Source organism: Lissotriton helveticus, chromosome 12 (assembly GCF_964261635.1).
Source record: "Lissotriton helveticus chromosome 12, aLisHel1.1, whole genome shotgun sequence".
NCBI classification, from domain to species: Eukaryota; Metazoa; Chordata; class Amphibia; order Caudata; family Salamandridae; genus Lissotriton; species Lissotriton helveticus.
This window is the reverse complement of record NC_136073.1, coordinates 312,837,988-312,862,447: the sequence shown is the minus strand read 5'-3', so window position 1 is coordinate 312,862,447 and position 24,460 is coordinate 312,837,988. Positions and strand designations below refer to the sequence as shown.

Genomic DNA, 24,460 nt, shown 5'->3' with positions numbered 1-24,460 from the left:
GGGTAACACTACTGCTCTACCAGTGCGGGTGCATGTAGTGGGCATTTGTGTGGTATGTGCCCCTCTCGTGCTTGCTCTGGCTTCTCTTATGTTTCCCTGCTGATCCGTGTCGGGAGCTGTGGAGGTTTTGGGTTTGGTGCCCATTTCTTGTCTATTAGGATCTTCTTGTGGTCTGAGTGGCCGTGTATCTTCCTGGCTCCTCAGTTCCTGTACGTCTTTGCTTCCATCGCTGTTGTCTCCTGTGGCTCTGTGTCTGTGTGTGTTTGTCTCTTGTTCTTGCTCATCATTGTCCGATTCCCATGCGGTGTTACTGGTACTCGATTCCATCTCTGGTTTGTACCATCCTATTACTTTGTTGCACTTGGCCATTCTGTCGTGGGACCATACCTTTCCATCGCTTAGTAGGGCAGAGCGGGCATAGGTTTCTCTGACTTGTGGTTGACTGAGCTTGCTGTCTCCTTTTCGTCGCAACTGTGCCAGCTTTACTCGGACCCATTCCCCTCTTTCCAAGGCAACATTACGTATGCCATGTTTCTTATTGTAGCATTCAGTGTATATTTTCTGGGCTTTCTCTAAGTTACTGCGCAGTACTGCTGGGGACCATTTGCTTTGGAGAGTAAGGTTCAACCATACAGTATTGTCTCGAGTAAACGGGTCAAGGCCTGTCAGGATCTTGAATGGGCTGTATCCTGTTGACGTGGGCGTAATGCGATAAGCCCATACTGTGTGTTTGATCTCCAGCTCGCAATTTTTCCCGTGCTGATTGCCGCTTGTACAGAACCCATAAGGACACGGTTGAACCATTCCACAAGGCTGTTGCCAGCTGGATGGTATACAGGGGTATGTTTGGTCGTGATGCCGTTCCGGTTCGTGAATGCAGTCCCACTTCTCTGACGTGAATTGGGGGCCATTGTCACACGTGATGACCACTTTGGAATGCCTTCCTTCAAGAATGTAGCAGAGAGGAACGATACCACTTTCTCCGCGTCAGCCGATTCACAGAGTTCGACTTCTGGCCATTTGAAGTACCGGTCCATCAGCACTATGGCATACTTGGGTACGCCCTGCAAGTCCAGAATGGGTCCCAAAATGTCAACTGCCAGTTCCTCCCATGGGTTGGTGGGGTTGGTGAACTTCCCCAAGGGTGGTCGTAGCATGGTTAGTGTCTTGTCTGCGTTACTGCACTGTGTACATGTTCTCACATGCTTCTCCACCTGGCTGTCCACCGCGGGCCACCAATACGAGTTTTTGACACAGCTTTTGGTTTTCACGATGCCTAGATGGCCTTCATGAATTATCGTGAGGTGGCGGTCTACTAGCTGGTGCGGTGGAATCACTTTGTCTCCCCGTAAGAGGAATATTGCATTTTCACCAATGGAGAGTTCTCTCTCACTTCCCAGAATTTCCAGAGGTCTGCGTCCAAATGTTTCTTCTCCGGCCATCCTTGTAAGACATACTTTTTTACGGTTTCGATGTGGGGATCAGCTTCATATGCTGCCTTCCATTCTTGCGCACTAGTTACTTCCTCCTGGTCATGAGCAAAGGAAATCGTGTTTTCATCCCATTCAGTTTTTTTAGGGGCCCCTTCCATTGCTGCTGCTCTGCTAAGGTAGTCCGCTACTCTGTTCTTGTTGCCCAGGATATATTCCACTTCATAGACAAATTCCAGTAGCTTGAGAGTCATTTTTGCAATACGCAGAGTGGCGTTGGCATGTCCGCTTGAGGTTAGCACTTTGACCAGAGGCTTGTGATCTGTCCAGAGCAAGAACTTGGACCCCCAGAGGAATTGACAGAACTTCTCCATCGCCCAGACGGCTGCCAGCTTCTCCTTTTCAATAACACTGAACTCTTCCTCGTTGGGAGCGAGGGAGCAGGACACGAAGCTAATGGTGGTGACAGCGCCGTCTTCAGATTTCTGTGATAAGACGGCTCCTAATCCCTTGTCGCTCGCATCTGTGGTGAGGATGGAGAGGGCATTATGGTCAAATCCTTGTAGGGGCACGGCGTGGCAAATGTCTGTTTTGATTTGGCGAAACTCCTCGTTGGCGTCGTCCATCCACTGGAATGCATTTTTTTCCTTCAGTATCTGGCGCAGATGGTGTGTGTTGGTGGCAAAGTTTTGTACGAATTTGCTATAGAACTCAGCTAGGCCAAGGAAGGAACAAACTTCTTCTGTGTGGGTGCCGACATAATGGCCTGTACATTAGCTCGCTTGGGTGAGATGCCTTGGTCTCTGATTTCGTGTCCCAAGTAGGTGCTGGTATGTAGGCCGAATCTGCACTTTTCCCACTCTGCTGTGAGGCCATTGTGTGACAGGATACGCAACACCGTTGAGAGTTTCTCATCGTGGTCTTGTCGAGATTTCCCCATTATGAGGATGTCGCCCTCAAAGTATTGCATGCCTTTAAACAGTCTATGCATCAGTTTCTGAAAGACGGCTGCAGCGGATGCTAGGTCGAAGGGCATGCGTCGGAACTGGTAGCATCTGAATGGCGTAATGACCGTTGTGTTTTTTATGCTTGAGGGGTGTAGCGCGATTTGGTGGTACGCCACTGTGAGATCGATTGTTGAGAACCATTTGATCCCTTACGTTTGGGCTAACATCTCATTAATCTTGGGCAAGGGGAATTTGTCCACTATGATGTTCTTGTTGAGTTCTCTAAGGTCGATACACAGGTGCACCTTACCATTGGGTTTGCACGCGGCGACCAAAGGCGCCAACCATTCCGCGCTCTCAATCGGCTCAATCACCCCGTTGTCTTCCAAGTGTTGTAGTTCAGCTTGTACTGCCTCCCTGTAGTTGAAGGGAATGCTCCTTACATTGTGGCTTACCGGAACAGCTCCATCTTTGAGACAGATCTTGTGTGTGAATTTCGTGAGTCGGCCTATGGAGCTGCTCCCGAAAACGGCAGGAAACTCTTCCTCCCACGTTGTGCTGTCTCTGGTGTGCATGTCGTCAGTCATTAGTACTTGTGTGGTACCACATGAGTTCAGTTGAATCCCCCGGGCCCCTTGGTCAGCCCACCCTAACACTGAGGGACCTGTTTCGGCCACATACAATTTGCACTCTGATATCTTTCGCCTAAACTCAAACTGTAGGGGGCGAAAGCCCACCATAGGGATATTTTACCCGGTGAAGGTGACCGGATGGACGTCCGTGGGATTGAGGTGAGTGCCCAAGATGCGTGCGAAGCACCCTGTCCCATATGTGGCGCTGGATGATGGTGTACGGTGATCCGGAGTCGGCCATCATGGAAACTTGTACTCTCCCTACGGACACCACACAAGAGGGTTTTTTGTTGCTGTTGCAGTCAATACCTAGAATTTGATCCTCAATACATAATACGCAATCATCCTCGTTCTCCCCCTCACCCCAGTCCGTGTCGGATTCCTGTAAGAAACATTTTACAGCAGCATGGCTGGGCTTGCGCCGACACACTTTAGCAAAATGCCCCACTACCCCACAAAAGGTGCACTTGACTCAGAATGCAGGACAGCATTTGTCATTAGCTACATGTGTAAGGCTGCCGCACCTGTAGCAACTGTTCTTGTTGTCGCTGGAGGCTGTCTGGGGTCTCATCTTGGGTGCTGGCTTCCTACCGTACTTAGATCCTGCATAGGGCGGGTGTTTCCTTTCTTGCGATTTGGCTTCTGTCACTTTGCACACTGTGGTCTTATTGTTGCTGTCTTTTTTCGCCACAACCGCGCACCTTTTGGACAATTCTGCCTTCTTAACCATAGCAATGATCTCATTGAGCGGTGCGTCCCCACTGACCCTCAACTTTTCTTGGATGTTGGTATTGACGGTGTGCATGATCATCTGGTCACGTACAAGCTCGTCATGGAGGTGTCCAAACTTGCAGGTGACTGCCAATCGTTTCAGCGCCGTTACATAGTCGTCGACTGACTCGGTGTCTTTCTGTTTCCTTTGAAAGAAGTTAAAGTGGTCAACAGCCGTGCAGACCACTGGTTGGTGGTGATTATCCAAGTCTTCCAGCGCATGTTGAAAGACGACGGTGGGGAGCCTAGTCTTTTTTACCATGTGTTCATAGACTTGTAAACCCTCTGGACCCAAGTTGTGCAAAAGGGTTTTCTTCCTCCGCTTGCTCGAAAATTCATCCTCCCCTTCATTCTCTAGGGCAGATAAGTAATTCAGGAAATACCCTTTCCAGTCCTCCCACTTCATGGCTGGTTCCCCTGGTTTCGGCAGGAAGGGAACCGGGTTAGTGAGGGAAAAGGTTTGTGCGCAGATGTTGGCTGGTTAGAAGACCAGGGACTGACCGGTGTAGACCAAGTAATGCTGGGCTATGTTGAGCTGGATGGATGAGCTGCAGTAAAGCGGTGCTCACAGTAGCCGTCTGAGTCTGTCTGGACCCTGGGCACGTGACAGAGGTGGTGTGGTGAGTGCGCAGCGACGTCTTTGGGGACTGTGATGAACCTGACGGGAAGCCCTGATGGAGTGCACTCCTGGGCGATCCCTGTGGCGGCTCGGGCGGTTTGGCACTCAGGACTGGGCTGCAGGTACAGCTGGAGGCTAGTGCATGGAGTGGCAACGTTGGCCGATTGACTTTAAGAAAGTTCCTGCTGCAGCAGGTGGGCAAGCGCTGCATGCACTTACTGTGGGGTGCTGGCCGTCGAGGTTGTGAGGGCTGGGGAGTGGGTCTCTAGCATCCTGCATGCGTCCCTCCAGGGGACTGTAAAGCTCTTTCTCAGTTGGGCAGCACCCTGATTGTTGGTGTGCAGGAGGGGGCTTCTAGTGAATGTTCTGCTCCCCCCTGGGCACTGAAAGGCTCCCCCCTTATTGGGCAGCTCCCTTTGATCCTCAGGCACAGGAGGTAAGTCTTTGCACTTGTGCTGGCCTCCCCAGAGGACTGGAAGGCCCTCCTCCACGTGGGCAGCTCCTCGAGAATTGTGTGCTTGGCCTTTGCTCCACGCCCGTGCACTGTGCTGCTGGGGGACACTTGATGTGTCCCAGTAGTCCCGCTGCCACGCTCTTCCCTGGCCTGCACAGACGTGCTGGGAGCGCAAGAGACCGATGTCTTGGACGTCGCGCCGGCCCTGAACGGTGGGTTCGGCGCTTCTGCCGACCTCGTCGACAATTTGTGGAGTGTAGGTCTCGCCCCAATAAAGACACGGAGGGCCAGGGGTACTTTATGCAGCACCTTTATTAACCGCTTCCGTGCGGCGCCGTAGCCGCGCCCTGTGCTGGACATTCCAGAACAGGGCGCGGTCGTGACGGAACCGTTCCGTCATCAGCACAGCTCAGCCGTGACTGATGACGGAACGGTTCCGTCACCAGCATCGAAGGGGTTAAGGCTTACTTCGGGAGAGCGCCGGGGAATACAACGTTTACACTGCCGCACTAATCTTGCGGCACCTATCCTGGCATCCTCTAGCCGTGATGCGGCTAAACAACTAGAGTGCTACACCACAGCTTCAGCAGCCCACTTTGTTTTGTTTGTGAGGACAAGGTCCCGGAGAACACCTATGCAGCAGCGAGTCCCGATCGTCACTTGAGAAAAGAAATGGCAGTACAGGATATACTTTTAAATAAAAAGGTTGCTCTCCTGTCTGTGTCTTGGATAATGACAGTAATAGCAAGCAGCCCAGCTCAATCAGTCCGCTACACCGCGCTTGAAACTTAAAATGATGGCCACGCTTTTGTTTTCTTTTACGCAGCTCGCCAAAATCAACTTCTTCAAGAATATTTTGGTAATTTTTTACCAGCGTGCCATGATGTGCTTTCACTTTAATAATACCACCCACATCTTGCTTTTCTTTTGCAACATGAATCCAGCACTACTTCTTATTACTGGGACATCTAACACCCACCCCCTCTACTGTAAGTATATTTCTATCTAATTTAAACTTTTTGTTACTATTTTTAACGTATTCGGAATCCTGTATTGCTCTTCTGCCCCAGTGTTTTGTTTTAGACTTAATTTGTGCGTTTTCCTTCCTGGAGGTTTATTTAATATACTCGTACTTTCATGTTACCCAAGTTTCAGAGTTGCTGCCTGTAGAATTGTGTGAGGTAGTCTAGTGGTTGGGGGGCGGAGTTAAGGGAGGAGCAGGAACGGGAGGAGCCGGGGGACAGGAACCAGACAGTTAGAGTAGGGACAGGGTCGAGATAAGTTGCAAGTAATAAAGCTCCTGAATATAAGAACCTGTGTCTGTGGTTCTTTGTAGCAAGATGCTACAACTGGCGACGAGGTTGGGATAGGCATGACTGAAGCCTACAGAACCCCATCAGAGCGCCCTGTCCCCTGCAGCGTCGAAAAGAAGAATCCGCTGCCGTGTGATGCTGCCAGTTGAAAGAAGAGATCAGCAGCAGGTGACCCTGCCCCTCCCGTGACTGTGGGAGCCCAGAGGGAGCCGCTACCACGAGCGCTGAAACGCTCAAAAAGAAGAAGCCTTTCGCGCCGAAAGCGCGAGTCCCGCCCGATGCGTGAGCTTTGGCACGCTATCGGCGCCGAAGAGCGGGAACCTAGAAAGTGAGTTGGGAGCCTACCCCAACCTCACCTGATGACTGCTGTGGCCGAAGAAGAGTGCATCCTGGTGTGGACTGCCCCCACGAAGGTCTGCTGCCACGCGCTGCTAAGCGCGGTGAAATTGGAGCCCGAGTGAGTTCCAATGTCGGAAAACCTCATGCCGGATGCGTGGGTTTTGGCACGCTGCCGCCGAAGGACCCTGCAAAGTAAGGCGGGAGCCCACCCCAACCTCACCTGACTGCAGCAGTGACCAGAGGGAGCTGAATCTGGAGGGTGCTGCTCCTGAAAACGACTGCCGGTGAGTCCTGTGTGAAGAAAAGGGGTCGAATGAAGAGAGAGAAAGTAGTGCCTGCAGATAACCACGGCGGCCATCTTTGAGTCAGGCAACTTTTGGGACACCTTCCCTGTGCAAACTGTAGGCGGACATTTTTAAGTCAGGCATAAAGACAGAAACAAGCATTGATAAGAGCAAACAAACAAGCATTGGCGAGAAGAGACAAACAAGCATTGACGAGAGCAAATAAACAAGCATTGGCGAGAAGAGACAAACAAGCATTGGCGAGAGCAAATAAACAAGCTTTGGCGAGAAGAAACAAACAAGATTTGATAAGAGCAAATAAACAAGCAGTGACGGATAGAAGGAATAAACAAGCACTGGTAAGGACAAATAAAGCAAACACAAGAGTCGACACAAAACAAACACGAGCGAGTGCAAGAGGTGCAGCAAGGAAACAAGCACGAGTGAACGCAAGAGACTGACATCGAGCAAGCACGAACACCTGCATGAGGTGCAGTAAGCAAACAAGTGTAGGTAAATACGAGCAATAGGTAAAGGTGATCGTGAACACATACCGAAGAGCGCAAAAGGGAGAAGAGCTGCAGGACAGAATCGCATGAGATTCAGAAAAAGGCAAGACTGCGAAGGACGGTCCCAGAAACAAGCACAACATACACTGAGGTGACTGAAGGATTTGCACTAGCGTGAAGGGAACGCCCGAACGAACAAAGATCATCAACGTCCCAGCAAATGACCAGACCGAAGGCCTCGACTAAAGAGGATCAGCTAAGAAGACGAAAAGCCGAGTGAACAGCCCGTGCCCTGCGAACATAATCGGTCAGACTCCTCCTCTCATGGCGGGGGAAGGAGTAGCACAACGGCGCAACCCTTGCATCAAAGAACCACCCCCAGGGGTGCAGTATGATACTTGGAGTCTGTGTCTCGAACGGAACAAATGGCTGGCAACATTGGGTGACTTCCTGGACGCCAATGGTGAACAAAGAGAGAGAAAATGTCTAATGCTACTCCTCCATTTGGTGGGTCCTGAGGGCCGATGCCCAATCAGAACATTCTCCAAAAAAGACACAAAAATCTATGAAAGACTCCAAGAGAAGCTATCTGCCCATCTCTCCGCACAAGCAGATGTGGATCATGACCGCATTGTCTTCAACACAGCTCGGCAGGAACCAGGCGAACCATTGCCAACCTTCATCAGTCGGCTGCAAAACCTGGTACAAGGCTGCCATTTCAACACCTTCACGAATGAGGATGCAGTTCGACTCCGGATAATTGAAGGCTGCGCAAACCCCGCAACAAAGCGCAAGATCCTGCGAGGGCATTGGTCGTTAGAAGAAACCATTAGGAAGGCTGAACTTGGAATGCACGTCAAGGCAAGAGACAGATCAAAGGACCTGGCTCTGGAGGCAAATTGTCAAGATGCCTGGACAGATGAAACTCAGAAGACAAACAAAACGAAAAGGAGAGAGAGGGAAAGCAGACCAGTGAAAAGACAAAGTGACAAGAGAAGTGACAAGGTGTACTCCGAGTCAACCAGTCAAAGGACAACCCCAAAGAGTTCTACACACTCAAGGTGTCATTCAAAGTCTGATGAGGAGGGAGCGTCAAGTGAGACAGATCGCACTCCTGGACAAGATGGCAACCTGCAGAAAACAAACAAAACGAAAAGGAGAGAGAGGGAAAGCAGACCAGTGAAAAGACAAAGTGACAAGAGAAGTGACAAGGCATACTCCGAGTCAACCAGTCAAAGGACAACCCCAAAGAGTTCTTCACACTCAAGGTGTCATTCAAAGTCTAATGAGGAGGGAGCGTCAAGCGAGACAGATCGCACTCCTGGACAAGATGGCAACCTGCACAACAGGAGGGTAAGGAAGACAAACTATAGAAGAAGAGGTCAAAATGGTCAACACTGGAAATCGGCGCACTCGGAACACTCTTCGTCAAGTTGTGAAGATGAGTCCGAGGAAACATCCAGCAGGAGAACACATCACGCCCGTATCATAGATGTCCGAGCACCAAACAAAGGGGAAGAAGAAACAGGTCGCATAAGACGAACTGATCCTCCCCAACAACGAACAGGAAAAGACCAACGCATCAATGGCACCTGTGACAACGAAGAAACTGAGAAGAAGTCGTTGACATCGTGTGAGAAGGGCAAAGATGAAAAACCTCGAGATCAAACACAAAGAACAAGCGCGTGGTTGTCGAACAACCTCCCAAATAAAACAACACCAAAGACAAGTCGACAAAGGCGCCAGGAGGAGCGTTTTGAAGACAACCCTGAGTTAAAGAACAACGTGTCACGGCCTACTCATTTCAGAAATCCATCACTCGATACACTCTCAAAGGAACATCTCAAAGAGAATATGGCTAGGAACTCCTCTGATTCAGAGAGCGCGTCTGTCCGATCCTGGAAGTTGACAGAGGACTTCTCTGACTCAGAAAGCATGTCCGTCCAATCCCTTGAGTCGACTGAGTCAGGGTCCCGACAACAGCCACGGCGTCAACCACATGAACACACCATGGAGCCAAAGGACATTCCCCCCGTCAAGAGCAACATATCCCACACTAAGGTCTCTGAAAACTCAGTCATTTCACAAGACAACCTGACATGTCAGTCACAGATATCTCCAGACATAGATCATACACCGTCACCCCTGAAGGGGTCCGCGAGGCTGACTCGAAGAGCCTACACAAGGAAAACAGAGATAGTGGACCTTAGTCACCGGAGGGGAAGTGGCCAGTCAGTCACTCCGCAAGGAAAGCCGGACGTGTCAGTAGAGAGAGATCATCATCGGATGAGAGAGAAACATGCCTATGCCCCCCATAGCCCAAGAATTAGCCAGACATCCCGAGGCCGCGAATGAGTTACCGGACCACACCAAGACAATCTCTCCAGATAGCACCGTACTGTCTGGTATACATGACCCTGAACTGGAGGGCCGTGTTGCCCTCGACCGGACAAGACAAAAGGAAGTAAAAGTAGAGACGGGTGCTTGGAAGAGAACAAGAACATTATCTACTCATGAAAGAGATCAAGCATCTGTTCCAACAGCAGTTACACCACAAGAAGGAAACATGATGACTGCGGAATGTGAGTTTCAAGTTTTTTATTAGTTTAGCACAGTTACTTAAAACTATTGCTGTACAAAGTCTACTTTCGCATGAATATAAAATTTAGTTTTTAGCACATTTATCAGATAAGAACAAGGCTAAAAAGCAATTTACAAGGCTGAGTGGTCAGTATGCTTATTAAGAAGCAGTATTATGGTTGCCTATGTGAACGTTTTGCTATACTTGGCCGGATAAAATAGTTAATACAGAGGGTACTGGGCCGAGGGACGAAAAAAGTCTGTAATGAGTCTTTGAGGGGGAGGGGGAGGAAGCATGGCAACCAAGGGGGGTAATAAAAGCTTGTCCAAAAGTCTCACAAATTTTCCAAACCTAGCAAGTGCTTGAATGTCAGTAGATGTAAAGCACAAGGCAGAGGCCTCCCAGCACGTCCTGGCGCCCCATTTTAGGAACAAGGGTTTCAAAAGGGACCTCCTGGGGGCTGCTAGAGCCGGGCAGCAGCACAGGAGATGCAGCCATGATTCGGAGTGGTATTTGCACAGCCTACATGCTCCCCCCTCGCTTGTTGGGGCCCATTTATTAAAGGCCGTCGAGCGCAGGCCTAGAAGTCGCATAAACATTATGTTCTCCCTAGCCACATTGCCTAAGTTTTCCTGGCAGTATGCTTGTGGGCGCCCAAGAAGATACGAAGAGTTCAAAGGGAGCAGAATGGTTGGTGCCTTTAGAGCCTGCAGATCCATAGACTGTGAAATAAGTTTGACTTGCTTATTGATGGTGCTTTTCCAGGCCGAGTATGGAATAGTGGCTGAGGGGAGAGATGACTCGTCAATCGCTAACACTCTAATGGCCTTTATAATCTGGGTGTTCCAGGGATTGCCCGGGCTAGACAGGATTCCTTTTAGCTGGAATTTAAGGGTGTTATCACCTGCTTTTAGGGTCCTAATAAAGTATTTCAGGGTGTCGGCCTCGCAGTAAAGAGATTGTCTTTGTAGGCCCAGCTCCAGTCGTAGTCTAGCCCGCTGAATAAAACTTGGCAGATGGAAAAGTTTTTTATAGGTGGAGATTTGGGCGAGCTCAAGACTGGAGGAGCACGCTCCAGGAAAGGCCTGGTGACCATAAGTTAATGCAGGAAGTAGAGTGGCTTTAGCCACCTTCAGGATAGCTTCTGCAGAGGGGCTGCTCAGAGTTTGGTTCAGCCGGGTCAGGGAGAATGTTATTGCGCCTGCTCTCTTTTGCAGAGCGGCTAGGTGAGCGGTAGGCCTAGACGCCTCGTTGAACCAGACTCCCAAGTAATTATATTTTACTGTTGTATTAATCCTGGCGGGTCCGATGTTCCATGCCAGCCTTTTCTTGTTCTTACATCTGCCAAATACCAGTACCTTCGTCTTTGCCTGGTTGATTTTCAGGGCATTGGCGGAGTTATATGTATGGAGCCTATTTAAAGCCCGTTGGAGACCCGATTTTGCTTGGTCCATTATTACAATATCATCTGCATATTGTAATATGTGAAGAGGCTTTTTGGCAGGACCCAATTTTGGCGGGAGAAGGTAACTATTCTCCAAGAATGTTCCGAGGTCGGCTGTGTAGAGATTGAACAGCAGTGGGGCGAGAACACAGCTTTGCTTTAGTCCATCTTCTACGGCAATTCTTGAGGAAAGTGTCTTTGGGCTGGTTTTAATTCGCACCCACGTGTTCTTATGCAGAGCAATTAGTGCGTCTAGTAGGTCATGCGGGATCCCCCATTTGTTCAGCTTCCTCCACAAGATGTTCCGAGACACTTTGTCAAAAGCCGCGCTGTAGTCTATAAAGCAGCAATAGAGTGGAAGGTGGTTTTTTTGTGCAGCTTTTTGACTCAGAGCGGCTAGAGTAATAATGTTGTCTATTGTGGAGGCCGATGCCCGGAACCCAGTTTGGTAGTATGGTAGTATATTGTTTTCTTCGACCCATTTTTCCAGCAACCGAAGAAGACATTGAGCGTATGCCTTTGCCTCCAGGTCTAAAAGGGCAATGAGGCGGTAGTTAGCCGGTGACGCAGGGTCACCTTTCTTGAATATGGGGCATAGAGTCGAACCTAACCAAGAGTCTGGGAGCTGGCCTGTCGCGAAAACATTGTTAAATAGCGGAGTCAGAAGGTCAGCCCACTCTTCCGGGGCGCATTTAAATATCCCAGCTGGTAGACCATTGGGCCCTGGAGCTCCGTCTTTTTTCATGGCTCGCAGATACTTGGTGACCTCGGCTGCAGTGGTCAACTCGAAGGTTTCTATTTGAGTGGAAGCAGCGCGATCTCTTAGTACTATCTCCGCGGGGTCGCCAGAGTCGCTGCGATATAGGTCGGACACGTGCAGGGACCAGGCTTCTTCACAGACTGCATTTCCTCTCGTCTTGTTGGTGGAGCGGAGTTTGTTCATATAGTTCCAAAACTGGGACTGACTTTTGTTCTTGAGAAGGGCAAAGATTTTTACCCACTCAGACTGTTCTTTGAGTCTCTTGTTCTCCCATAAGGATTTCTTGTAGGTCGTCCGCAGCGATGCCACCTTTTTGGCGGAGAGCACAGTTCCAATTAGATTGTGCCGTCGGACGGCCTTCCTGAGGGTCTTTCTTTGGAGGGCTAGCAGTGGGTCGTGAGTTTGCCTCGGATGTGGCCCGAATGTTCTATGATGGAGCGCGGGCCCTGCCAGGAGATCCTGGATGGAGCGCGGGCCCTGCCAGGAGATGTGAGAATAAACAGTTCACACGCAACGTAGTCAAGGATACCCTGATTAAGACAACGGAAAGATTGACTAAAGCCAAGCCCACCACTGATTCGACACTACTGAGGCTTGAAGAACAGGCTGTCTGCCGACCCGTGTGGTGGATTGAAGAATTGCGAACACTGTGGAAATTAAGCCCATTTTGTTAAGAAAGAGGGAGATGTAGAATTGTGAGAGGTAGTCTAGTGGTTGGAGGGCGGAGTTAAGGAAGGAGCAGGAACGGGAGGAGCCGGGGGACAGGAACCAGACAGTTAGAGTAGGGACAGGGTCGAGATAAGTTGCAAGTAATAAAGCTCTTGAATATAAGAACCTGTGTCTGTGGTTCTTTGTAGCAAGATGCTACACTGCCTTTCCCCCATACACAACCTTTCTGTGGTGCTGCCCCTTGTACATTCACCTTAACACCCATTTTAGGGTGCTGTTCATTGCTTCATCATTCTACATAGGCTGTCCCTTAAAAATGTTGTTGACACACCTGCGAGTAAAAAAAAAAAAATCTCATTTACATCACCAATAGCCAGTGCTTTAAATGGGCCGGTACTCACCGGTACTGAGTACCGGCACTTTTTCCTTTTCTCTCCTTGAGTACCGGCACTTTTTCCTAGCAGGAAGAGAGTACCGGTACTCATGGGACCGGACTTCAGCCCAGGCAGCGCGCCCAGGCAGCGCTTCCTTTATCACCTCCACTACCTCTGCAGACTGCAGCTCCTCTAACAAGCACTGTCTGCACGGATTTAAACACAGGAGCGCTTCTCACCAGGAACCAGCGTGAGGTGCTTTGGAAGTCTTCAGAGCGGGGAGGGAGGGGGGTCTGCAGAGTGCTTATCGGATCCATTGTTCTTTCACAGTGGGGCCGAGATGGGGCTGTAAAATCTAATGGGTGGCGGCGGGATGCACTGAACAGGATTGAATATTCCATGAACAGAACAGATAAAAAAAAGTGGGGTTATGTGTTCTCTAACAGCGGCACATTAAGCGCACCTGGGGACAGGCGCCAGCCTTGGCCTTGGACCCCTCCCGGTCTGCCCTGGGTGTATGATCCAAGGGGGGGGGGGAGGGGGCACCGTTCTTCAGCACTTATTAAATGAGTGCGTCCCTGGCTGAAAATTACAACTTGATCTATATTTTCTAAAACTCTATCTTGTTTTGAACCGTGTTTCTGTATATTGGATAAGTGGCAAGTGTTTGTGTACGTGGTTGAGAAAACAAGCTGGGGGAAGGCACTGAACTCTGGCTGGTACTTCAGAGTGAGTCACAGGAATGAACGCAGCTCACTCGGAAGAACACACTTTTCGGATACCCTTCAAATTTTTTTTTTTAAACAAATGTTCATGAAATGCTTGATTTCACTGTTGCACAAATAAAACACACATTCCACAAATAGACAAGCACCGTAGGCAAACACAGTACTAGCGCACACAACACAGTAGCGGATACATGCGCACAAACGATAATACACGGACAGAGATGAGTACATACTGCTGATGTAAATGCACCAAACATTCATGCCCAAGCATGCACATGCAAACACTTGCGAAAACCACAAGCACGGACACACAGCACACACATTCCATTGGTAGACACACACATACAACATGCACACACACAATTTAAACACATACCAAACGCATACAAACTCACAAAAGAAACGATGGAGCTTCTACTGGTCACCTTACAGTATCATGCTGCGCCTTTCTTCACAGCATAACATTTGATGAAGTCACATTTCCTTTATGGTTATCTTGATAAATAACTACCATGTATAGTGTGTGCTGCACAAACTGAGCAAAAGAAACACAATTGATGGACGGAATCCAGAACAAATCGAAACATTACAGTTTTTGTCGCATAGAGCCTTGTGTTACCTGCAGGTCAAAAGTTAAGATCCTTGTAAAATAGCTGAGTGAGTTATGACCCTGCAGCAACGACCTGCCTGCAAACAAGAAGGCATATATTTAGAACCTCGCTGTTATTTCCTCCATCTTTTCTTATTTCAAGGATGCTAAAAAAGCCTACTTTGGGTAGTAATAAACACTTATAATTAAGTGCCATATATATAGTTATTAGTGAGGTAACTAATGGACAGATACATCCGACATTCTAACAATGCATCCAGATTTTGTGCATACAACCTTGGCAAAGTCAAAAAGCTAACCCCGCCCCTTGTCCCACCTTAGCACCGCCCTTAACTCCGCCCACTGCTCTTTTTGGTGAGTACCTGCACTTATTTTTTTCCATTTAAAGCACTGCCAATAGCTCTAACTTTCACAAATGCGCGACCCATTGCATTGCAAATGCTTGTTTTAGTTGCATTGCCCACCATCAGCAGGTCGGCGATCTACAGGCATTCCCTTTAGAGAAGTTATTTAGTGTACAGTGTCTGTGAGTTTGAGCTCTTCGGCGATCCTGGCCGAGGTGGCGTGACCTTCAGAGCGAGCAAGACCCTGACAAGCGTCCATCTGTTAAATGGCAGCAGCGGCGGTAAGCAGCAAAGTCAGTTACCTTGTTAGGAGGGTCAGTTTAACAGTCTCCACAGTCTGGGGCAAACTAGCAGCTTCAGAGGCACGAGCGACGGATCGAAAGCCACCCGGACCGTACCTTCTTCACCAGACGTCATTTCCTGTTCGCTTCCCCAGCTGTTTACCGCTTCCGCCCGGTCCCAGGTTCGCTCCTGCAGGTTGCAGTGGCTACGCCTTCCCCAGAAGCCAAGGCAATGTGACTGCCAGTCTGTGCCCAAGCCGTCCTCACCAGCTCAGCTCGTCCTCCTCTTGTGTCGCCGGGGGTCTCTTATGGCAGGCCCATGGTGTCTCCGTGCCTGCGTATGCACTCGGAAGTAAGCACCGACTCGTGGAGCTGAAAGGCGGGAAACGAATGGCTGATAGCCAGCTGGGGTATTTGCATGCATGGACACTCCGGTGCTATTGTGAAATCCAATGGAGAAATTAAGCTTTTTCTAGGTTGTTGGAACCTGGCATTGGTTTTGTTTGATATGTGAATTATATTGAGTACGTGCGATTTGATTTTGAAGTGGGGGGCGGGCCATCTACATCACATGCATCCGTTATCTTTTGAATTGTAGTTGCAGTAGTGTACGCTTGATACGCGGGAGACGTATGCACAAACCTACCCCCACCCCCTCATTGCATGAAACTGTTATTACCGTCATATTTAGAGTGTGCAAGTCCTGCAAAGAAGTGTTCCAAGTTTCTTATGTTGGGCTTGTTTTGAAAAAAGAATACTGGCCCAGTAAAAGCTCCCGAACTTGTGCATACGCGCTCGACTTGTTACTATTTAGTATGAGAGTCCTGTTAAAAGTTATTACTGTCCACCAAAAGTAAAACTGTGCCGTGAAGTGTCGATAATATGCACGAATGTTTATGCATCTTATTCCTGGACAGACTTGCACCGTCCCTACCTGCAGTGGTGAATTCACAGACTAAATGTTAGTGAAATCCAGCCTATAGGTCAATCACTCATAGTGCATATAGCCATTTTGCTCTGCTTCTCTCACTGGCAATGATACACTGGCTGCACAATCCGTCTGGGCTCGACTGGGAGGTAGACGGGTTGCAATACACTATAGAAATCCCACATGCGTTGCACAATGTCTGTGTTTAAATGGTTGTCAGGGTTGTTAATGCGAGGTCCTTGGTATCTCTTCTCCCCCCTCCCGACTTTACAAAACTGGACGTACTGCTAAACTCATGGTGGCATAGATTGCAGGGATTCCAAATGGCACATTGGTGGGCCTCATAGAAATAATGCATTACTGGAGGCATCATTGTTACTGGCCCCGTTTAAAAATCTCATTTCTTGTTCACAATTGTATACTGGCAGCACTGGCTTTCAGGGTTCAAATAGTGGATAGATTGTAATTTTATCATCTTCCCTCACTGACAATCTAACCTGGGCTGCTCAAACTATTCACGCTGAAACGTCTGACGCAATGACGTGGACTGCAAAACAGTCAGTGTCAAATGATTGACCGAATACGATCAACTTCCTAGTAACACCTAGGACATTTTAGTGAACAGGTCCTGAATATTATCTTAGTCGTCCCTTTTTAGATCCAATTCCTTTTCATGACGGATTCGTCCTCGTTTTTAACATGCTTCAAAAAATACAGGTGCCCCTGCTACTGCAGTATGAAAGCTTGTCAAAATAGATCGGATGTATTGTATTGTAATTGCATTTATATAGCGCTTATTACCCCATACGTGGCGGCGAAGCGCTTTTTCGGCGGGTAGCACGCTACTCTGGGACCCACAGAGGATTAGTGTTGAATTAGTATAGTGAAACATGCAAGTACATTTTAAGTGGTGGATAGGTTATCAGTTATTTGAATTTGGAATGATAGCAGAAGGATAGAGTAGGACAAAGGTTTGTATTTATTTATCGCTCGCTTGTTGACGCATGCTATTCAGGGAGCCTATAGAGGATTAGTGGTGAATTAATATGGTGAAATATGGGGTAATTTCAGTGGTGGATATTAGTCTGTTACTTGGAGTGAGAAGGATAGCGGATTGATAAAAGGGGAAGAAAGATTTGCATTCATATAGCACTTGTTACCCCTGATGGGCGTTGAAGCGCTTTTCTGGCGAGTAGCATACCACTCCGTGAACCCATAAAGGATTAGTGTTGAAAATTAGTATAGTATAAATATGAAGTAATTTGAGTAGTAGATATGTTATTCAGTAATTTGGGCAGTATATTAGTATAGTTGAATATGGAATTTGAGAAGTGAAACATGTTAGTCTGTTAATTTTGATTGAAAAAGGATAGTGGAGGGATAAGAGTGAAGGATTTTTTTTTATAAGTCTTAGCAGTAGGAAGAGGCTTTTGGATGAGTAAAAAGGAGTTTTGGAGGGAAGGAGTCAGAGGGGAGAGTTTAGAAATGTTTGTTTTAGGGGATCGGTGTAGTAAAAAGAGGTGTCCGATGATGCAAGGAGGGGTTTGGCGATCATAGTAGTGGTATGAGGTTTGGGATAAATGAGAGTGGATGTAGAGGATATATCGATAGATCTATAGGATGAGAGATAGGGTAGTGCATTAGAAGGAGTAGTAGAAAGAAGTTTGAGAGGAGTCAGAAGGTTGGGCTAGAAGATATATTGAGCGAAGTATAGGCTGAGAAATAGGCTAGTGCATTGGAAATGCTAAATTAGAAGAAAGTGATAAATATATAGATCCATAAGTACATTAGATTTTATTTCTCAATTAATTTGCAGTTAAGCATTTTCAAGTTTTGAAAGGTCAACTGGAAGCCTATAGCGGAATAAATATACATTGTATTGGAATGATGACGGTGTCTTACAGACACATGGTGCTGTTGAAGCCTGTGAACCCGCTGGCAAAGGATCCGTTGAGATTCCACAATCTTACAAACCAGCATATGCACTAGAACTGCACCCCAAAGAAATACAGGCATGGCAAACAAGACAGACACCGTCTGAAATCAAATATAAGTAGAAAAAAACGACAACCGAAAGCATCTATACTAGGTGTCTTCCTCGTTACAAAAACAAAACTAAGTGTGCATCCTGTGGATAATGTATACCGCTATTCTTTCTTTAAAAAGCATATTAGTACATTACATAATCACAATGTCCTAGCAAGTTCTGCGTCTTTTTTAATTTGCTCTTTACTCTGTATTTGCTGCATGGGTCACTCTCACAAACCTCCTGACCAAATTTAGTAAACTCTCAGTGACTACCAACTTCCCTGATCTCAGCACAACCATCCTATACTCCACCTTTTATCACACCTTTAGTACTCTTGCATGCGCGGGGTGGCAACACTATTTGTTATCCCTTGCACATTCTTCTACCAACTTACTTAAAAAAAAGATTAAAGGGAGAAAGAAGCAGAGGTTTATTAATCTTCTGGAATTCCATAATCTGTTAATCAAAAAGGAGGGGGAGAATGAACCATTTATGTCGATATACCAGAGTTTCGAAGAAGATTGCCATGGAGACTAACTACACTTTCCCACTTTGTAATGTATATTATCTCCGCTCGTGTGGCTTGGTGGATAGTGTAATCACGGAGTCTGTCACTTGAGTGTTTTGTTCTCCAAGTGACCCACCATCCTCCACCAGGTGGGAGACTATCTGGATGTTGGCAGTAGTTAGAGGTTAATATTTTCTCCTATCCTGTATTGAAATGTTTATTGAACAAAGAAAATCAGGACAGCCATATCCCTATCCTGATTAAACTGTGAATGTGTGGTTGAGGGTCTCAGAGACGTTCCCTGAGACTCTGGTATATCAACATACGTGGTTCATTCCCCCCCCCCCTCTTTTAATTAACAGATTTCTATCAACATACTCCGATTTACGCCATCATCTAACTCAGACCACACATCCTGAGAGTCAGTAATTCTTAAAATCCATAATCCCACATGTTCCTTTTACAATGAGTTACATGTTTCTTGTGCCACAACACTTTTTCTCTCATGAATTTGTTGTCAGAAATAACCTAATCAGTCTGCTCCACCTGTAAACTCGGACTCACATTAGGTTATTATCCATTGTTTCTTTATAAAAACGCAATCAAAAGCTTTGAAATACACTCCTTAAATTTCCTGTAAACCATAGTAATGTTAACTTTGTATTTGTTTTACTTCACTGTTTAACTTGACTTGCTGTACTATTATATTGTATGGTGTGGAACGCCATGCGTGAGGTAACCCCAATGTCATGGTGTTCCACGCGGCCAAAAATGGAATGTGGGGGAGTTACAGTTGGGCGAAGCGTCGTTGATGGAGGCATGAGAAAGAAGCCGAACATAAAGCTGCGTGACTTGCCTGCCATTATTGTGTTATTTGTACACAATTTGGCGACAAGTGATGTGGAGACTGGTTTGTTCATAATATCGACCGTTGAATAGGCAGTGAGAAGTTTTGGTTGCACTGTCTTTAATTTGGACACAGTAACTGACAGGACTATCAGCTGTTGTGCTTGTGCTGTGTTGCTGATGTAGATATCAGTTGATACTTTGAGAAGGTGGTCAGAGACTGGCATCCTGCCTTGCTTTGCTACCCACGTTCTTGGAGGCCTTCCCTGGGGACGAAATACTGTGCAGAGGCTCGATTGGCAAGGGCGCCTCAGGGATCAAGACTGCAACGAGGGGCCCGGGGTGAGTGCACCCCCTTTCACTGCCTGTTGATAAGCGTGGACAGTATTGGGCCCCTGCATCTGTGGCACAGAGGTGGAGAGGAACTGGCTACCCATATTGGTGGGCCTGGGGGTGTTCAGCAGCGACAGAGACGGTTAGCACAGAAGTGAGAGACTTGGATACCTGTCACCTGCCGCAATAAGGGACCGCCGGAGGGCATGGGAGCCACAGGGCAGCCCAGGAGTAAGGGACCGCCGGAGGGCATGGGAGCCACAGGGCAGCCCAGGAGGAAAGGCCCAGACGCCTCGCTGCTTTCTGCTAGTGCTGAAGGGCGACTGGGCCCAGGCCGCATACTAGGGAGTAGGCAAGGCACAAGCATGAAGCTGAAAAACGCTGCGACAGCCCACACTAACAAACTGGATAAATACGCGGTCCCCTTGGGACAGGCCCTGGCAGGGGCCGCGACCGGGGACTAAACGGGCCCAAAGGAACCGACCGTGGCATCCATCATGGCGGCGATACAGTCTCTGGGAACCAACTTGGAGACAAAAATAGACAAAATCTGGATGAAGTTAATATTCTTCGGGCTGACCTCGGTAAAACCACGGAAAAGGCCAAAGCGAACGAGTCCGACATACGAGAGCTACAGACCTCCTCGAAGAGGGTAGTAAAACGCGTCAATGACCTTATACACCAACATCGGCAGTTGGAGGACCAGGAAGGGAGGGCCCGAAGAAGCAACATACGCGTAGTCGGAGTGCCAGAAGGAATGGAGGGGTCCAGTGTGGAACTCTTCCTTGAGGACCTTATTATCGCCCACCTGATGCCTAGGCCATGTCAAACATCTTCACTATAGAGAGGGCCCATCGGGCGCCTGTCCCAAAACCCAAGCCGAGTGCACCGCCCAGGACCATCATCGCTAAACTCTTGAACTATATGTACAGAGATGCTATCCTCGAGGCGGCTGGGCGACTTGCAACTCGAGAATGCCACGATCCGGTTCTTCCCGGACTTCACGCTACAAGTCCAGCAGGAGAGGCGCTCTTTCATAGGTGTGAAGTCGGCACTCGGTGACCGGCACTACAAGTATATGATGTTCTTCCTGGCCAAGCTGAAGTTCATCGCGGGGGGCAAATCACTGTTTTTCACCACACCGTCAGAAGTGCAAGACTGGTTGGACCGGGATTCACCAAGGGCTCAGGGCCAAGTAGAGGCTTGTGGCTGGAGAGATACGCAGGTCGCCTCGCCTAGATCCGTGGCGGGGGGTTCGAATGCGGACGCCCTTAGCCAGCGATCCTCGAGGTCAACCAGCCCTAAATGGGGGTCTCTCCTGGACAAAGATGGTGACTGATGGAGGCAAGACAGTGTGAAGGACCCTACGACCTTTAATGTATGAAATTGTTAATTTCAGTCTGAAGGCCCCTGCTCCTGGGGCTTGGCGACTCTTAATGGGGGCTGCTGCACTGAGTGGCGGGACACTGCACATGAATGACACTGTTAACGACCCGCCTCCTGAGAAGGGTATACTTGAGTGAAGAACTGTGCTGCGAGGGGGGTATACGTGGGTGGCGGCTGTAGCTGGAGCCAGTGCACACTTTCCCTACAGGAGTTTCTTTGGGAGGGGGAGGTTTCCTCACTCCTGGGTAGGGGCTGGGCGAAAGGCTCTCTGCTAATTGGGGATATGGGTAGTTTGGAACCTACGAGCAGGGAGGGTGGGGAGGGGGGAGTTAACCAGTTGTGGAGTTTTGGGGGGGGGAATGGGGGGCGGTTGTTGGGAATGGTCGCGCCTGAAGTGTGGAGATATTTGTTGTTGTAATACTTTATTCGATAGACATTTATCATAAACGTACAAACATACAAATATATAAAAACAATCCATCCAAGATACTACAATTACATCCAGAACAGCAACTAGCAATTTAAAAACATCAGTAAAAGCAATATATAAAACCGTTAAAGTTTTTGTACATTACCCAACAATCTAGAGCGTATTATCCAAGCACCCCTCAGATATTTTGCCACCCCACAGATAATATACATGGAAACAGCGTTAGTTGTGATAATACGGAGATCTGACCTATGATCTTTTACACCCATCTCTCTGCATACAAGTTTCAACCATTTAGTCCTAGCAGATTTGTATGCCGGACAGGCAAACAAAAAATGGTCAAGGGTTTCTTCTGGGCATTGGCAACCAGGGCATTTTAATTCAATCCCCCCTTAGACTTCCACCTTTCCAAAAATGTTTTAAGGGGTAGTGTGCCATACCTTAATTTCAAGAACAAAGATCTATCTCTTGCTACTTGTATAAAATCCATAAATGGTTCCAACTTCATAGAGGGTTTATGATTAAGAAAGTTTGTCGGTAAAGTCCCCAGATTTGAGTTATTGTTGATCTTGGACTCAACCCAATCCCAATATAATTTCTTTACAATTTGCTTTACAGGGGGGACTTGTGACGCCCAGGACTCCCCCAGACCTATTGATTTTACTAATTTCTTAAGGTTGTTAAGCCACTTTATTTGGTGAGAAACATTTAGGTTTATTAACTCGTCCAGCACTCGAGCGTACCCGGCTAGTTCCTCGGTTCTTCTAAGGCGTACCCAGAATAGCAGCGGCCTTAACTTTGTCCGAAATCGATTTTTTTTACCCAAATCAAAAAATAAGGGTAGCAAAGGGGTAGAGGCTGGAAGTGAGACTAAATCTCTGATAAACTTATTTTCCGCAATTGCCAGTGCATTAGTATTTTCAGCACCCCATAATTCGGAGCCATAAACTGCCGAGGTCAAGGCTTTCCCTTCATAGACTACCAAGGCAGGGGCAACCGGTCTGCTAATCGAGAGGCGCTGGTTCTTTAGTATTGCACCGGACACCCTTTTAAGATTTAAAACCATTTTTGAAATATGCGAATCCCAACTCATATTGTTAGACAGCCTCACCCCAAGATAATGAAATTCGTTAAAAACCTCTAAAGGGGCTCCACACAAAGTAAGGTGAACCTTCCTAACCTTTCTGGTTGGAGTTAAAACCATTAGCTTTGTCTTCAGGGTGTTAACCGTTAGCCCACGATCGTTACAAAAGAGGGAAAAACGGTCAAGCAATTTTTGGAGACCCTTAGGGGTCTTGGACATCAGGAGGGTATCGTCAGCAAAGAGAAGTGTCGGGGTTTTCTCCCCGGCAAGGACGGGGGCATCTGCCGGGTCTTCAAATGGTCCACCACCCCATTTATAAAGAGGGAGAACAGTGTCGGCGCCATCACACATCCCTGCCGTACCCCCCTGCTGACTGGTACCCTCTCTGTCAATTGACCCTGGCGCCCCCATCGTATCCTTGCATAGTTATCCTCATGCAATTTGATAACCAGTTGCAACAGGGAGCTGGGAAACCCCATAGCTTGTAAAATCTCCCATAACTTGGCGCGTGGGATAACGTCGAACGCGGTTTTCAGGTTGATGAAAGCCAGATACAGGCAGCCCTTGGTAATTGATACTGACTTCCAATAGACCGCACAAAACCAGAAGACTTAGTCCATTGCACCGACATTCCGCCTAAAACCCGTTTGGAAGTGGGTAAGAATCCATTAGCCATGTCTCAACACGATTTATAATGACCCTGCCAACTACCTTTTGGATAGTATCAATTAAGCTAATTGGTCTGTAGTTGGCAGGGTCCTCTCTGTTGCCTTTTTTAAAAATCGTGATCACCTCCGCCCCTTTCCATGATTCCGGGACGGGATGGCCTAACTGGATAAGAGTCATTAAGTTTGCTATATACTCTGCCCAGATTATGGGATCATGTAATAGAAGATCACCGGGCAGACCATCTGGGCCGGCCGCTTTGCCTGGAAGTATATTTAGAATAGCAGCCTTAACTTGTGGTAAATAAAATAATTACCCTGGCATAATTTCTAGGCATTAACAATTAGCATGTATCAAATGAGAGGCAGAGAGTCCGTGGTGTCCAAGTTAAAAGGGCTTTATTCCAATAACTCGAGTTAAGGGAGAATCTGTTCCATCACCACTGAGGTTCAGGAAGGGTCTTCTAACATTTAATAACAATGAACAACATATATACATTTTGTCTTGTACATAGGGCGTAGGAAGGAACGCAGAGCAGAGAAAAAAACAGATAAGAGCATGTGGGCGTACATGTGGGTGTACACTTTATGAGTCATAGGTAGGTGTCATAGGTGGGTGGTACACAGAGGAGGAGTTTCCATGACCAGCTGGAACTTTGCCCTACTTGTGTGCAACTTGGTCATGACGTGCAATTGACGTGTAACTGGGAGGAGAGCTGACTTTAAGTCTAGTAGAGAAGCCTTCAGTGTCAGGGCGACCAGCACGTCTTGTACTATCTGATATCTTGATATCGGGGATGTATTATCTGAAGCAAAGGTTATTCATCGCTAAGAATCAGAAAAAGCATATATTTCTTCGTTCATTACATGGGGGCTGTGAGCTTTTTACAGATGCAAGTACTGTAATTTCATTTAACCAGAGACAGAAAAGCTGGGCCCTATCTCAGCAGACTGGTTCTGTTTACCTTTTTCACCGGGCATGCAGATAACTGTTAAGCAAAATATACTGTCTTGGCAGCCCTTGCTGGATTTCTTTCGGCTGAGCTAGAAGCATGCGAGGTCAGAGATATGTAATTGCAGCTTTCAGTGTGTCAGGAGTCATGAAAAACCCTTATTTCAGAAAGTGGCTCAGCTGAACCACAAAAAAGGTTTCATCGTGATT

General features: G+C 47.8%; 2 protein-coding genes across 8 annotated transcripts in view; one reads left to right on the top strand and one right to left on the bottom strand.

Annotated features, from left to right (window-relative positions):
- Positions 1 to 15,242, bottom strand: part of CMC2 (C-X9-C motif containing 2) — a 105,804-nt gene extending 90,562 nt beyond the window's left edge. For 2 of the 4 annotated variants that reach the window (XM_078671018.1, XM_078671020.1), the window contains exons 1-2: positions 15,111 to 15,213; positions 14,474 to 14,541 (exon numbers count right to left, since the gene is read on the bottom strand). The gene's annotated coding sequence lies outside the window, so the exon portion shown is untranslated. Of the gene's footprint in view, positions 1 to 14,473; positions 14,542 to 15,110 lie in introns of all 4 variants that reach the window. The other 2 variants (XM_078671019.1, XM_078671017.1) reach the window with 2 other exon arrangements.
- The window catches only part of CENPN (centromere protein N), a 308,258-nt gene continuing 298,816 nt past the window's right edge, over positions 15,019 to 24,460 (top strand). For 2 of the 4 annotated variants that reach the window (XM_078671016.1, XM_078671013.1), the window contains exon 1: positions 15,311 to 15,441. The gene's annotated coding sequence lies outside the window, so the exon portion shown is untranslated. Of the gene's footprint in view, positions 15,090 to 15,310; positions 15,442 to 15,480; positions 15,500 to 24,460 lie in introns of those variants that run through there. The other 2 variants (XM_078671014.1, XM_078671015.1) reach the window with 2 other exon arrangements.